This window comes from Carassius gibelio, chromosome A7, assembly GCF_023724105.1.
Source record: "Carassius gibelio isolate Cgi1373 ecotype wild population from Czech Republic chromosome A7, carGib1.2-hapl.c, whole genome shotgun sequence".
Taxonomy (NCBI): domain Eukaryota; kingdom Metazoa; phylum Chordata; class Actinopteri; order Cypriniformes; family Cyprinidae; genus Carassius; species Carassius gibelio.
In genome coordinates this window covers 37,766,651-37,784,329 of record NC_068377.1, presented here as the reverse complement: position 1 = coordinate 37,784,329, position 17,679 = coordinate 37,766,651, and the positions used below count along the sequence as shown (strand labels likewise).

General features: G+C 38.6%; 1 protein-coding gene and 1 long non-coding RNA gene across 2 annotated transcripts in view; one reads left to right on the top strand and one right to left on the bottom strand.

The window, feature by feature from the left end:
- The window catches only part of LOC128017541 (basement membrane-specific heparan sulfate proteoglycan core protein), a 1,082,135-nt gene that overhangs the window by 436,498 nt on the left and 627,958 nt on the right, over positions 1-17,679 (bottom strand). The gene's annotated exons all lie outside the window — the stretch shown is intronic.
- Positions 13,434-14,276, top strand: LOC128017454 (uncharacterized). The gene is made up of 3 exons (XR_008184458.1): positions 13,434-13,578; positions 13,649-13,717; positions 14,021-14,276. It is a non-coding gene; the product is annotated as an uncharacterized LOC128017454 (long non-coding RNA).

The following is a 17,679-nucleotide window of genomic DNA, read 5'->3' as shown; positions in this document are numbered from 1 at the left end:
GAATCGGCTTAAAACACATCTCTTCCATCTTTATTTGACCCTCTAACTTTAACACTCACTATTCTAATTCTATTCTTTAAAAAATCTAACTACCATTCTAATCTTTTTGTATTCTATTTTCTTTTCATTTATTATGCAATTGTATGTGTGTGTGTGTGTGTGTATGTGTAAAGACCTCTAACTAGCTTGCTATATTCTTTTATTTTTTTTATTCTATCTGTTTTCTTTTTATTTATTATATTATTTAAAATCCCTTGCTACGTGTACTGCGTTAACCTAACTGAGACTTGTTATAGCACTTATATATCATTGCTCTTTTTGTTGTTTTTGATTGCTTCCACTGTCTTCATCTGTAAGTCGCTTTGGATAAAAGCGTCTGCTAAATGAATAAATGTAAATGTAAATATATACAGGTGAAAATGATGAAAGTGGAGACAGCTGAGCACAATTAACAGGTGTACAATTAACAGTGACGAAGGGATGAGGCTTTGTGGGAAATTTAGTGCCTGCAGCTGGGTGACTATGGGGAAGTGAGACACAGGGGAAACACAGAGGGAAACACAGACCAGACACTGTGACATTACCCCCCAAAGTACACCTCCATTGAACACAAGGACACAGAGACTAGGAGGGAGGTGGACTGGTGGAGGATAAGGGGGAGGGATGGAGGGCCAGGTCCATAGAGGGAAACAGAGACCAGAAGTGAAAAAACAAAACCGATCAACAACAAAACAAAGAGGCCAGGAGTGAACGGAAACTTCAGGGGCCCAGGACAGAGCCAGAGACAGGGCAGGAATCCATGGTGGAGCAGGTGGAACTGGATTCCACCGGGGTGGTGCAGATAGAACTGAAGCCCACCACAGCTGAGCAGATGGGACAGAAACCCACCAGGGCGGCCATGACAGGGCAGGCGGTGAGTTCCTGGAAGGCCTCCATGGCCATGACAGGATAGGACGAGCACTCAGGAAGTTTGGCTGAGAAGTGACGAAACTCCGGAAGTTCTGCAAAGACGTGAAGAGGCTCTGGTAGTTCAGCAGAGACATGAAGAGGATCTGGTAGTTCAGCAGAGACGTGAAGAGTATCTGGTAGTTTAGCAGAGACGTGAAAAGGCTCTGTAGATCTTTGGTGATTTGACTGGGTTCAGGAAGATCAACTGTTGCTTGATTTAGTTCAGGGAGATCAATAGTGACTTGACTCAGGAAGATCAGCGGTGACTTGACTTGACTCGGGAAGATCAGCGGTGACTTGACTTGGCTCAGGAAGATCAACAGTGACTTGACTTGGCTCAGGAAGATCAATGATGACTTGCCCTTGCTCATGAAGATCATTGGTGACTTGGCTTTGCTCATGAAGATCATTGGTGAATTGACTTTGCCAATGAAGATCATTGGTGAGTTGACTTGACTCTTGAAGGTCTAACTGTGGTAGTACTTGACTCATGAGTGTTAATGGCTACTTGATCTGACTCAGGACTGTCAACAGGGACCTGACTCAACTCAACGGGGAACTGACTCGACTCTGGAGGGTCACCTGTGGCTGCCATCTTACGCAGTGGTGCTGTGCCGGCGGCCATCTTGCGCAGTGGCTCTGTGCCAGCGGCCATCTTGCACAATGGCGCTGGGCCGGCAACCATCTTGGGCAGTGGCTTAGGCCTGGTGTCCTAGGTCACCTGGAGTTGTGGCGCTGGGCTGGCGGCCATCTTGTGCAGTGGCACTGGGCTGGCGGTCCTCCTGCCTGGATACACAGGTTTAGGAAGGAAACACGAGAAAGCCGGGTGACGGAAATCAAGGACTCCATGAAACAGATGGAAACAGACCGGTTTATATAGAAAGGTAAAAACGATGAAAGTGGAGACAGCTGAGTGCAATTAACAGGTGTGTAATTAACAGTGATGAAGGGACAAGGCTTTATAGGAAATGTAGTGTCTGTAGTGGGGTGACTATGGGCAAGTGAGACCACTAGTGGACACCCAGGGAAACACAGACAAGACACTGTGACAACTAAAAGCAGAAACTATGAACAAATGAACATAATTTACACTACTGCAATGGACAGTAAAGCATAGCTGTCAACCCTGAAGTTTTTTTCCGGGGTTATCACGTATTTTAGCTCTTTTCCCGCTGTCTTTCCGTTTTAATATTTTCACGTAAAATATGCAATATTTTTACACTCTGATTATGTTAACTCAGAACACGTGACTATATGAGTCTGTGAAGTGGCTTGCACTTGGGTTGCTAGACCTCCAGTAAAGTAGGTGGCATTATACATTACACTCTAAAAACTGCTGGGTTGAAAACAACCCAATTTGGGTTATTTTGGCAACCCAGCGCTGGGTCAAAAAGGGACGAACCCAATACTGGCTTTGCAGCTCTTACCGGAGAAACCTTTTCCTCTCCCCCTCTTAGCACCTCCTGCTGGCAGAAAATAAACTCGCGGAGTGCCACCACCAATTGAGTGTAAGGATGTAGAAAACACTGCATTGACAGGCTAAAATGAACCCAAATTGAGCTAGGCATTAAACCTATTATTAATATTGTTTATTTTAAAAATCACTTTCACACAAAAATTATAATTATCAAAAGATAAAAAATACAAAATATTTTTTAAAAACAAGAGAAAAGTCAAAAAGTAAATGCCAGAATAAATGCAGAAAAGGATGGCATTAGCAGCTACAGAGTTCATAGATAAAGCATTGAACATTTGTTAAATATAACTTAAGATCAAACTGGACTGGAAGTCAAGTCACCTTTTTTTATATAGCGCTTTAAACAAAATACATTGTGTCAAAGCAACTGAACAACATTCATTTGGAAAACAGTGTCTCAATAATGCAAAATGACAGTTAAAGGCAGTTCATCATTGAATTCAGTGAAGTCATCTCTGTTCAGTTAAATAGTGTCTGTGCAATCCTTTATAATCAAGTCAATGATATCACTGTAGATGAAGTGACCCCAACTAAGTAAGCCAGAGGCGACAGCGGCAAGGAACTGAAACTCCACCGGTGACAGAATGGAGAAAAAAAACCTTGGGAGAAACCAGGCTCAGTTGGGGGGCCAGTTCTCATCTGACCAGACGAAACCAGTAGTTCAATTCCAGGCTGCAGCAAAGTCAGATTGTGCAGAAGAATCATCTGTTTCCTGTGGTCTTGTCCTGGTGGTCCTCTGAGACAAGGTCTTTACAGGGGATCTGTATCTGGGGCTCTAGTTGTCTTGGTCTCCGCTGTCTTTCAGGGCAGTAGAGGTCCTTTCTAGGTGCTGATCCACCATCTGGTCTGGATACGTAAGTAAATTTACCAATTTACAATTAGTTAGGTTCTTTATCAAATATTCTGGCATGACAGTACACAAATAAACCACAACATTAACATTGATATTATAACATTTAACAGACATGTGTGTGTGAAAGAATGTGAGCATGTGTATGAATGACAGTGTAAACTCTTCTACTAAACAACACAGAACAAGCATTTAACATTGTTTTTACAAATTATACACTTACAGTTTGTTTCATAGTCCATGAATACAGATCATGCATCACTGTAAATTTTTGTGATCTCTTCAGCATAATTGATGTATTCATGAAGAAACCCCATCAGCACATGTGACGACATCTACATCATCCAGGGCAGTGTCCTTCTTTAAAACCACTGCTGCATCAGTTTAGGGGAAAGGACATTCTCTTCTGTGACCAGCATTCTTCCCAGTCAACGCCTGCTCTTCATCAGTGGCCTAAAAAGAGAAACACATTTGAAAAAATAAAACATTTAATTAAACTATCCATTTTCGGATATAGGTGTATTCACATCTGTAAGGACAGGTAAATAATCGGTTTTAAGGTGTCAACACTTAGTGTGGTTGTTTAATGTCTTTTGTCTACCGCACTGCTCAAGAAGGCTATAAAGTGAGAGGGCATGTAATATTGTTTGAAAAAAATATATTTTGCTTTCAGAAAGCTACTTTACTGAAATATTAAAAGACATGACATTCTCATACCTCACAAATGTGCATGTACGTGGAGGGCTGCTCTTCAAAGGGTTTAGTTCACCAAATAACCATAATTTACTCTCCACATGTTTTTCCAGACTCATACAAACTCTGCTCATTTTTGGAAAACATTTGAATATATTTAATATTCTCTTAATTTGTGTCCCCCATTGCTAGTCTGGGAGACCAGTATTTTATTTTGAACATACATGTTTGCTATCATTTAATTTATTCAAATATAAATATCGGAATGAATTGCTTCTACAATAACTCTACAATAACTGTATTTATGAAAATACTGATTATCTAGACTATAAAAGGATTAACACAATTATGAGAAAATTAAAAATATTCATTTATGTTGTAAAGACAGACATAAGTCTTACAGGTTTGGAATGACATGAGGGCAATTAAATGATTTTTTGTTTGAACTATACCTTTAAGAGGGAAGACCAAGAATGATGACTCTCCAAATCAGACAACTCCAAAGTTGGTTTGAGTTCTGCAATGAAAAACACAGACATCAATGGTTTTAATGAAATGAGCATGTAATCACACTGTTGCATCAAAATGTGAAGTAAACCGGCAGGAGACAACAGAAACATTTTCTAAAAATAACTTACATAAATCTCAAAAGAATGATGCTCTCCCATGTCTCTGGCTGTTGACATCTACAATAACAAAGAAACAAACATATTTTACTCTTAGTAACAAAAACAACAACAACTGATAACTGATAACAGTAAATTATGAAGATTACTTGCCTTAAACTATCTTCCACTCTCTTCTGAAGAAGCTGAGAAAATCACCTCCTCCTCACAAAAGCAGATTTCTGTGTCCTTAACTCCAGTTAGTTTGAGTTCTGCAAAAGAAAAAAGAGACATCAATGGTTTCAATAAAATATAAACATATAATCATACTGTTGTTGCATCAAAATGTGAAGTAAACAGGGATGACACAAAAGAAACATTAATTTTCTAAAAAAAATAACTCACATCAGACTCATAAGAATGAAGTTATAATGTCTCTGGATTTCAGCATCTACAAAAACAAACATTATTTTAGTCTTAGTAAAAATAAGGATAGCTTGATGGAATTCTGACGTTTACTCGCCTTAAACCGTCTGTCCCTGTCTTTAGAAGAAGCTAAGAACACCTCCTCCTCCTCAGACAGTGTGTGACTCTCACACAAACAGCTTCTGTGTCTTTAACTCTCAGTGCAGACACAGTGAAGACACGAGCTCGACAAGTCTGAAATATTACATACAAAACATACTTTTAACAATTACAACTTCAACAGCCTCAAAATAATTATGATAGTCTATACTACACAATGCCGTTTAATAAGACAACAAATTAACATGAGCATAACCGTAACCATAAATGTCTATTAACACCTCAGAAAGTACAGATAATGTAAAATCTTATGTAAATATGACATAAGACATTCACGGACGTTATATAAAAAGTACGTCTTCTGTTCAGTAGCGTTAAATTAGGCCGTTAAGACCTCCGTGTCTGAGGCGAAAACCACGTCCGCGTTTTTTTATTTTATTATTATATATATATAGATAACGTTAAGCTCCTTTGTTTCCGCCTGTCGTAAAACCTTCTGCCTTTCATACAACCAGGTAAACAATAAAATATAACTTACAATTTTGAATCTTTACTTACCATTATGTCTTTCACTCGCTTCTTGCTTCTTTCACGCTGAGAAAATGCCGGCTGCATGCACTGGAGACGTACGATCTTAATGTGACGTGCGTGCTCTCCTCCATGTCCGCGTTCTCAACCCAGCCTTGTGTGTGCGTTAAAACAACCCAAAGTCCTACCCAGCAGTCTCAACCCAGCATTTGGGTTGAAAAAACAACTCAGTGTTTTTTAGAGTATAGCTACTATCGAAAAAGAAGACCGTTGCAGGGGCGCCAGCAGGCAGGAGGAAGAGGAAAAAAGTAGCAGGAAGTGAACTTCGAGAGTAGAGAGAGAGTAGATGAGTGTAATGTGTGATGATGGATCGGGATGCCGACAGGATGCCAAAATCACAGAATTAATCACTAAAAACAGAGGACATTATGCCAATACTTGAGTAAATGGGAGACCACCTTCCACTAAATTTTGTCTTTTTAATTTCAGTGTTGGTCATGGAGGGTAAAACGACGTTTCGCAGCACGACAAATCACTGAAACACAAGGGCTCGAATGAGTTAGCTAGGTACGCAACATATTTATCATCATTCGTGGTGAATCATGCCCCGTCTGAAGCTGACCAAATCTTGAAAACTGAGGTGAAAATGTCGAAGCTAATTGCCAAAAATAAAGTTGTGTTCAGTTTTTTGGACGACTTCAACCGTTGTGTGGCTTACATGTTCCCGGATTCAGCAATTGCCAAGGAATGCACTCTGGGGAAAACAAAGGCTACACAAATCATTTAAGGTAAGACTACATACTTTTCATGGAGTTACTAAGCTAAGCTGTTCTAACGTTAACGTTACTATGGGTACACCATATGAGGGTTTTTTCACGAAACACAACTTACTTCTGCAACCCACACATCAGAAGACTGACAAGATTTCTGAAAGACTGCAGTCTTTTAACTAATGTACCACATTCTCGCTTTACTCAAAAGACTACAACCTTTCAAGAATCTTTTCCAAATCTTGTCAATGTCTTCTGCTGTAAGGATGTCTTTAGTTGACATCAAGTCAATGAAAGTTAATGTTAACTTCAAATTTTTGCTGCACAGGTGCCATAGCTCTGGACATAGATGAAGATGTGACATCAGTATGTAAATCCCAGCCTTTCTCTCTTTTATGTGATGAGTCCAACAACAGAAACGCTGATAAGCAATTTGTCATACTTCACAAGGGTATACAATTAGGCAAACCTGGAAGTAGCTACAGAGTTTCTATACATACCCACATGCAATGTGGGAAATGCAGAAAACTTGTTCAACATAATGCTAATGTCAGTCTCTCTCTCTCTCTCTCTCTCTCTCAATCTCTCTCTCCCTCACACACACACACACACACACACACACTCTGTTTCTCCCTCACACTCTGAGTTTACATACAGTATTTATCAAAGACATTTAGGCTGCATTTTCCTTTTCTTTCCTGGTTTTAGGAATCGTGGCATTCCCTGGAAAATATCTGATTGCATTCAATTCCGATAACGCCAAGTGTCTTGAAAGGCAGACACACTTCAGTAATAAGTAGGGTGAAAACAAACCAGCCTAATGTGCAAGATCTCAGCTGTATATGCCACTGGTTGTGGCATAAATGCTGCAAAGCTGCCTGTGGAAGACATACTGGTGGGCATTTACACCCACTTTGACAAAAGGTAAAACTCATAAATGTAGACATGCACTCTTTTCTGTAACTCACCTGTATAACTGTTATCGTGTTAACTGACACTTACAGAACTCATATGTGTTTGTTTTCAGTGCAAAGAGATGTGAACTCTACAAGGAATTTGTAGAGTTTACGGAATTCTGACAGCCTGAAATTGCTTAGATATTGCTGTATAGAGAGGGTTCTGAACCAGTGGGCTGCTCTTCAGGTAGGGTACTAAAAGAAAATAATTACATAACTCTTGTGTGATGATGATGATAAACTATGTAAAAAAAAATTGCCATTACAACACTTTTAAATATCCCTTTGCATTTAGGTTTTATATATAAATTATGTTTTATAATGGTATTTTCTTTTTCACCATATAATCCTATCTATGGTCACGAAGGGGTGGAGACCAACACCAAAATAAGGGAAGGGATCTGTCAAAACATCTCAGTGATCCATTGATAAAGGCATATTTTAAGTTCCTCAGTGTTGCCCTTAAGCCTCTTTCAGACTTTAGTATTGCCTTTCAGGATGGTATAGTCATCATATCCTAATTGTCACAATAATAAATTGATTACCACAGATGATAATCCTCACTATTTCACTATTATTTACTATCTACAGTCAGAGCAAGTACAGATACACAAGCTGGACAAAGAGATGACCAGGCGTATAAAGCGGATGCTGGGGTGCCTTGTTCCAGCAAAAGCGATTATGAATGTCCCTCTCGAAGAAGTGAACTTTGGAGAGGGACATCAATTGACAGAAGAGGACCTCTTTATTGGACGGGGCACAAAGTGATTTATTTTGTGCAATATAATTATAATTTTCATCTTCTGTTCTAACCCACACTGAAATATCTAATACAGTTTTTTATTTTTTTATTATTATTTTTTTGTATCCATTTCATTTAGAACTGTGAGAGCTTTCTACGAAGCAGTTTTATGCAATATGTTTGCCAGTTTTACAATTGATTCCCAGCTACCAAAGGACTTGAGAATACTAGACCCTGGATCTTGAATGGAGATAAGTCCAGACACTGGTAGGAATAACATGTATTTTGTATGGTAAATCTGTGATGAGTGAAGGGCAATTTCGGGATGTTTTTAACTAAGAAATCAGAGATAGTAAGCTGGCAGGATCTACCTTGAGGGTTATGATAAATTAATTTGTTTTCTTTCTCAGTGTTGAGGCTAGGTGCCCTGTTCCCACAGTTTGTTCATGAATGAGGATAGGCTCAGAGAGGAGCAAATTGATTTCCAAGTCACTGATAGCAAAGATCTCCCACAAGAACCAAGAATAGGCAGGTTCTGGGGCCTTGTAGGAAAGAATGACAGCTTCACTGAGTTGGCGAGGCTTGCAAAGACACTGTTATGTATACCACACAGTAATGCAAGCTCAGAAAGGGTGTTTAGCATGGTGAGCAAGATTGTTACATCTATGGCACTGGATTCCAACACTGTGTGTGCATTGCTATCTTGTAAAATGTATCACACTGGTCAGGTTCACCTATACACTCCCTCACAGAAAGTCTTAAGAAATGCATGATCAGCCACATATGCATACAATAGGGCTCATGCTTCACACCAGGAAGGGTGACAAGGTTGTCTTTACTGTCTATACTGAAAATGTATAAGTAAGGTTTACCTTATTCATAAATAAATCACTTTTAGTTTATTTTTTTTTTTTTTCACATTACACAACAAGTTCCTGTAAAAAAGGACTACCCAGAAGTCATAACGGCTTATAAATAGGGCCCTTCAAGACACATAATCAGCACTAATAACAACAGATAATAATCCACCCACCCAATACCCATCCACCCAACAACAACACCATTCACCACATAATATCCTCCCACCAGTCAACATACATCACACATCTCAACCATCCCTCAAATAAAGCCAATAATAGGGTGTTCAAACATCACAAAAAAGAAAATCAGATAAGTAAATAAAATATGAAACCTTCAGCATAATGTTGTAACGATTTGTGTTTAAAATGTTTTTTAAATATATCAAGAGAAGGTAGTTCCTTTATAGAATTGTCAATCTCATTCCAGACCCCAGGACCCTTACATGCTATACTGAAGCTAGTACACTTCATCTTGCGCTTTTTCCCTCGTAATAGCGTTCTCTTTCTAGTGTTATGGTCATGAATACACGAGGTTACTGGAATGAGATGGCAAAGTGTTGGATGCAATTTATGATCTACATTATACATAATATTTTTTTTTTTGAAAATGTGAAAAACAGTTTTAAATTATAAACATATGCTTTCACACTGACTACATAGATATATGCTTTAAATTATTGCATTTTATTAAAATGTTTTTATTTTTATTTTTATTAAATTAATAAACATGGAAGCTCAAGTGTGTGTCCTTCTGGGTTCATTATATTTTATGCACCATATGTGATGCTCAATTAAATTTTAAACATTTGTTTAATCTATAAACGAGACACTGTTTCTATCCATGATACTCTCATGATGATGCTCTTGTGTTTCTGTTTTGTGTTTAAACACCCAACTCTACTTCTCATTCCAACCAGATGACCCGACAGTAGCTGCTCGCATTTCAGCCTGTCTGAGTGACATTTCCCGCTGGATGAATGACCATCACCTTCAGCTTAACCTTACGAAGACAGAACTCCTTGTGATTCCAGCTAACCCATCGTTTCATCACAACTTCTCTATACAGCTGGGCTCATCAACCATTACTCCTTCCAGGACAGCCAGAAACCTAGGAGTTGTGATGGATCATCAGTTAAGCTTCACAGACCACATTGCTACAACGACCCGGTCCTGCAGGTTTGCCTTATACAACATTAGGAAGATTAGACCCTTTCTGTCAGAGCAAGCAACCCAACTTCTTGTCCAAGCTCTTGTTCTCTCCAGACTGGACTATTGTAATGCTCTCCTGGTGGGCCTTCCTGCATGTACTGTCAAGCCTCGGCAATTGATCCAGAATGCAGCAGCGAGGGTTGTCTTCAATGAGCCAAAAAAAGCTCACATTACTCCTCTCCTCATCAGGTTACACTGGCTACCAGTAGCTGCTCGCGTCAAATTCAAGGTAGTGATGCTAGCCTACAAGACGACAACTGGCACGGCACCAACTTACCTAAACTCACTGGTTAAATCTTATGTGCCCTCCAGAAGTTTGCGCTCTGCAAGTGAACAACACCTTGTGGTGCCATCCCAAAGAAATTCAAAATCCCTCTCACAATCCTTTTCCTGGACTGTGCCCAGCTAGTGGAATGACCTCCCAATCTCAATTCGTACAGCTGAGTCTTTACTCATTTACAAGACACATCTAAAAACTCATCTTTTTCGACAGCACTTAACCAACTAACACTAGCACTTTTCCTTTTCACTTGTAAAAAAAAAAACTTGTCTTGAGACTTGTCATGGCACTTGTATACTGTTGTTGTTCTCTTGTTGACCTGACTGCTTCTATTGTTATCATTTGTAAGTCGCTTTGGATAAAAGCATCTGCTAAATGATTAAATGTAAATGTAAGGACTTTTATGTTGTTTTAAGTGTTTTTCTGTTCTCATTGTTTCTGTGTTCACTTCCTGTTTCCCTTGCTTACCTTGTTTGTTTCCATAGTTACCCTCTGTTACCATTGCTACTCATTGTCTACACCTGTCTCTTCTTGCCTACAAACCCAATTCCAAAAAAGTTGGGACACTGTAATAAAATTGGGAATAAAAACTGAATGCAATGATGTGGAAGTTTCAAATTTCAATATTTTATTCAGAATACAACACAGATGACATAAAACGTTTAAACTGAGAACATTTATAATTTCTAGAGAAAAATAAGTTGAGTTAAAAATTCATCAATGCATCAGCACATCTCAAAAAAGTTGGGCCAAGGCCATATTTACCACTGTGTGGCATCCCGTCTTCTTTTTATAACAGTCTGCAAACGTCTTGAGACTTTGGAGACAAGCTGCTCAAGTTTAGGAATAGGAATGTTGTCCCATTCTTGTCTAATACAGGCTTCTAGTTGCTCAACTGTCTTTTGTCTTCTTTGTCACATCTTCCTCTTTATGATGCGCCAAATGTTTTCTATGGGTGAAAGATCTGGACTGCAGGCTGGCCATTTCAGTACCCGGATCCTTCTTCTACACAGCCATGATGTTGTAATTGATGCAGTATGTGGTCTTGAATTGTCATGCTGGAAAATGCAAGGTCTTCCCTAAAAGAGACGACGTCTGGATGGGAGCATATGTTGTTCTAGAACTTGGTTATACCTTTCAGCATTGATGGTCCTTTTCCAGATGTGTAAGCTGCCCATGCCACACGCACTCATGCAACCCCATACCATCAGAGATGCAGGCTTCTGAACTGAGTGCTGATAACAACTTGGGTTGTCCTTGTCCTCTTTAGTCCGGATGACATGGCGTCCCAGTATTCCAAAAATAACTTCAAATTTTGATTCGTCTGATCACAGAACAGTTTTCCTCTTTGCCACAGTCCATTTTAAATGAGCCATGGCCCAGAGAAAACGCCTGTGCTTCTGTTTCATGTTTAGATATGGCTTCTTTTTTGACCTATAGAGTTTTAGCTGTCAATGATGAATGGCACGGTGGATTGTGTTCACCGACAATGTTTTCTGTAAGTATTCCTGAGCCCTTGTTATGATGTCCATTAAAGTATCATTCCTGTATGTGATGCAGTGCTGTCTAAGAGCCCGAAGATCACAGGCATTCAGTATGGTTTTCCATCCCTGAACCCTAAGCACAGAGATTGTGTTCCATATTCTCTGAAACTTTGGTTGATATTATGCACTGTAGATGATTATAACTTCAAAACTCTTTGCAATTTTTCTCTGAGAAATTTCTTTCTGATATTGCTCCACTATTTTCCGCTGCAGCACTGGGGGAATTGGTGATCCTCTGCACATCTTGACTTCTGAGAGACACTGCCACTCTGAGAGGCTCTTTTTATACCAAATCATGTTCCCAATTTACCTAATAAGTTGCAAATTGGTCTTCCAGCTGTTCCTTGTATGTACATTTAACTTTTCCGGCCTCTTATTGCTACCTGTCCCAACTTTTTTGGAATGTGTAGCTCTCATGAAATCCAAAATTAGCCAATATTTGGCATGACATTTCAAAATGTCTCACTGTCAACATTCAATATGTTATCTATATCCTATTGTGAATAAAATATATGATTATAAGATTTTCTAACTATTCCATTCCTTTTTTACTCACAATTTGTACAGTTTCCCAACATTTTTGGAATCAGGTATATATATATATATATATATATATATATATATATATATATATATATATATATATATGGCAGAGAGGAGGACACTAGGACCTGGGGAAGAATTGGGTGAGGCATGACTGGTAGGGGTGCTAGAACTAATTCGCCGTGTCCAAATTCAGGGTCTACATCCTTCGGAGGACTCATTTGAAGGATGTTACATCACAGCGCCGCGACGAAGGCTGTCCAAATTCGTAGGATCCTTCAAATGCGGCCCACAAATGCGTCCTTCTTTTCCCTGAATTGGAAGGATGGGTGTGGTGGATCCTTTCGCGTCCTACCTATCCCATAATTCTTTTCGGCAGGACGAAGCGAGCGGTAGCGGAGTGGGGGAGGAGTATTATTTTTCGATGTTTTTTTAAAAACTGGCTTTTCAAAAATATATATTTTCAGTGGTTTTCTAGTTAGGCATTTTGTTTTAGCGTTAAGCTAATTTGTACGTGTATATGTAAAAAAAAAAAAAAAAAAGTTCACTTTCGTAAACTAGCTTCTTCCTTACTGCCTGTGTGAATATCCCCTTACACACAGCTTATTTGTTAGTGATTGAAGCTGTTTTTAACGCTTCTAAGGACGAAAGAGCAGACAGAAGTGTTTATAAAGCTCCGGGGAGAGAACGATGAGCTCTTCACCTGCGTCTTGCTTGGCGCTGTCACGGTTGCTAGGCGACAGGATATGAGCAACGGTTAAGGGAGGGAACTGAAAGAAGGGTAGGCTGTCCAAATTCACAAACACCGACTTCCGGTTTTTGCGGTCGTCAGAGGACCCATCCTCCTTCAATCGGGTAGGAAGGATCCTAAGGAGGATGCAGACCCTGAATTTGGACACAGCTATTGTCACACAAACAAGACCAGGTGAAACAACTTATTTAAGGTAAGCCAAACGATCAGAAGATGAGAAGGTGAACGGGAAGCTGGGCTCTTTGTTTGTTCAGGGGGCGAACTGATTCAGTGCATAACGCAAACTGCTAAAACAAGGTAGTAACTGCTTTTATGGTTTTGGTTAGTATTTTTTAAGTATAATGCTATGATCCTTGTTTGTTTGCAGCATTTTGATTCATCATGAGCGGGGCTGATTACTAATGTATTGTTGGAAGGCATAAGCTACTAAAACAAGGTATTAATAGTTATTTAATTGTTTCTGTTTTAGAAATGTACTAACGTGTGCATTTTTATTGTAGGACTGGCACCGATTGTTATCTGTTTAATTTAGAGTTGGTTTCTTACTACTTATTTTATATGAGGTTTTAATGAGTTCTTGAACTCAACTGAAAGTGTGTTTTAAGTGTGACAAATGAATGACGAGTGAACCTCTCTTTTGTTAACATTTGCGGGGAGTAATGACCTAGCATAGTGCTCATGAGAATGAGGAACTGCTAAGTTGGTTGTTAAAGGTGTTTTGTTTGTTTTGTTTTCCCAGGCGGTTGCACTCGAGGGACAGTGGGCGCACGTGTGGTGTTTACTTTTATTGGATGCAGTGGTTTGGTGTGAGGGTGTCACATATAGGTAAATGCTGTGGTGATGTAGTGGTTTGTTTTGGAGTATTAAGTCTTCACTCCACTTGTACCTCTGTGTACTGCCTGGGTTGGTTTATTTTGTCTTTTCGATTATGTGTTTTTTATGCCTATAAGGGACTTGTGAAATAAAACTGCTCTGTAAAAGCGTTTATACGTGAAGTCCTCACTGCTGGTTTATTCTATATGCATGGTTTACCTGTAAGCTCATTAACTGGGCAAGGTTATATATATATATATATATATATATATATATATATATATATATATATATATATTTATGGCAAAAGTGGCACACCATCATTTTAGCAATAGACTACAAAAAGCGTTTTATTTATTTTTATTTAACTTTCATCATAAACTGCAGAAATAGCAGTGTTTTAGCAGCATGAGGAGCTGCACATAAATGATGCTGAGTGAAGATAAACAACAGATATGGACATGAATTATCAGCAAAGAGACAAATGTGTGATCCTCATGTGATCCATGTAGACAAATAAACTACTACAACACTATTCATATTTAATAAATCAAATGTAAATCAGTAGAGCACAATACCTTGAGTGAGTCCAGAGTGGATGAAGGACATCAGCACTAAACACAGAAAAAACAGATATGAATCATTTCCATTGGTTCAACACAATGCAGATCACAGAAACATGTCTAGAGTTTCAGCTGAAAGTGTTTCTCTGTTTTGATGCTCCATGAGAACCGATGGAGGATATTCTCCATCATTTAACACACACAATGTCATCACAGCATGGGTCTAGAATACACTCAACCTGTCCCTCCACTCCACATACTTTTATTAAAATCTACATTTGTCTCACACATGTTTTCAGTCAAGTGTGTTCAGGTTGAGGTTTTAAAGGGACAGTGTGAAAAAGTCTAGATTTAAATTCAAAGAGACAAAATAGTTTATGAATGACCCGGCGTCTTAATTGTGTCAGAAATGAGCCGATGTGAACATTACTGAGCACTAATCACTCTCATGCAGTTTATATTTCATTCACACTGGAAGCTGGAGTGTGTTCTCGTGCATAAAGTCAAATACAGTAATTAATTGTTGTTCAGAAGACAGAAATAACACAATATTGATGTGCGCTGTTTCCCTTCTAGCAAACTATCAGCTATCGAAGCTAAGCTGAATAAAAAACAGAAACGTTTAGACTGATGAAACATGAAGACAACAAATATGTGATGGAATAATAATATAATAATAATAATATATGGCAAATAATACAGTATTGTTCAAAATAATAGCAGTACAATGTGACTAACCAGAATAATCAAGGTTTTTCATATATTTTTTTATTGCTACGTGGCAAACAACTTACCAGTAGGTTCAGTAGATTCTCAGAAAACAAATGAGACCCAGCATTCATGATATGCACGCTCTTAAGGCTGTGCAATTGGGCAATTAGTTGAATTAGTTGAAAGGGGTGTGTTCAAAAAAATAGCAGTGTGGCATTCAGTCACTGAGGTCATCAATTTTGTGAAGAAACAGGTGTGAATCAGGTGGCCCCTATTTAAGGATGAAGCCAACACTTGTTGAACATGCATTTGAAAGCTGAGGAAAATGGGTCGTTCAAGACATTGTTCAGAAGAACAGCGTACTTTGATTAAAAAGTTGATTAGAGAGGGGAAAACCTATAAAGAGGTGCAAAAAATGATAGGCTGTTCAGCTAAAATGATCTCCAATGCCTTAAAATGGAGAGCAAAACCAGAGAGACGTGGAAGAAAACGGAAGACAACCATCAAAATGGATAGAAGAATAACCAGAATGACAAAGGCTCAGCCAATGATCACCTCCAGGATGATCAAAGACAGTCTGGAGTTACCTGTAAGTACTGTGACAGTTAGAAGACGTCTGTGTGAAGCTAATCTATTTTCAAGAATCCCCCGCAAAGTCCCTCTGTTAAAAAAAAGGCATGTGCAGAAGAGGTTACAATTTGCCAAAGAACACATCAACTGGCCTAAAGAGAAATGGAGGAACATTTTGTGGACTGATGAGAGTAAAATTGTTCTTTTTGGGTCCAAGGGCCACAGGTAGTTTGTGAGATGACCCCCAAACTCTGAATTCAAGCCACAGTACACAGTGAAGACAGTGAAGCATGGAGGTGCAAGCATCATGATATGGGCATGTTTCTCCTACTATGGTGTTGGGCCTATTTATCGCATACCAGGGATCATGGATCAGTTTGCATATGTTAAAATACTTGAAGAGGTCATGTTGCCCTATGCTGAAGAGGACATGCCCTTGAAATGGTTGTTTCAACAAGACAATGACCCAAAACACACTAGTAAACAGGCAAAGTCTTGGTTCCAAACCAACAAAATTAATGTTATGGAGTGGCCAGCCCAATCTCCAGACCTTAATCCAATTGAGAACTTGTGGGGTGATATCAAAAATGCTGTTTCTGAAGCAAAACCAAGAAATGTGAATGAATTGTGGAATGTTGTTAAAGAATCATGGAGTGGAATAACAGCTGAGAGGTGCCACAAGTTGGTTGACTCCATGCCACACAGATGTCAAGCAGTTTTAAAAAACTGTGGTCATACAACTAAATATTAGTTTAGTGATTCACAGGATTGCTAAATCCCAGAAAAAAAAAAATGTTTGTACAAAATAGTTTTGAGTTTGTACAGTCAAAGGTAGACACTGCTATTTTTTTGAACACACCCCTTTCAACTAATTGCCCAATTGCACAGCCTTAAGAGCGTGCATATCATGAATGCTGGGTCTTGTTTGTTTTCTGACAATCTACTGAACCTACTGGTAACTTGTTTGCCACGTAGCAATAAAAAATATACTAAAAACCTTGATTATTCTGGTTAGTCACATTGTACTGCTATTATTTTGAACAATACTGTATATGGTTTATGTGTGTCATATTCAGGTAGGCTAAATAATAAAATGTGAAAAATACAGTGCTAATTTATTTTTTATAGTATTGAAATATTAAAATATATTATCTGTAATAATAATAATAATAATATATATTTTGTTAATTTTTCGGTGATCAAAATAAGAAAATGTGTATAAGCCACTCATAAAACTGACATTAGGAAGATATAGAGAAAAAATATAGAACACAAATAATTGGTTATTGTGCATCAGTTTATTTGATTTAACCAATTATTAAAAGAGATGAGAAAAAATAACCTGTCCATCAGATTTAAAAAGTACTATATAGATTCAATTATCTTCCTCACGGCCGTTCCTCAATTCAATGCTGCATCCAATTAAATCCAAATCCAAAGCGAAATCCAGTGATTATTCCATTAAAAGTTCAAAAGGTTCCAAAGTGATGCGCAAAAATAATCCACAAAGAAGCATTTTTTGACAAATATAGTTACATAAATACCAATCATTTTGTCACTTGAGGTGTTATAGGATAGTTTCTGACACGTGTGATCCAAACAAAACATCGTCCTCCAAAGTCAGCTTTATCAGATTTCTTCATCACAGCTTGTACTGGTCATTTTAACTCACAGTTCTGCTGTGCACTTATGATAACGTCGAATGCTTCCACATCATCACCTCCAGACACAGTCAAAAAAT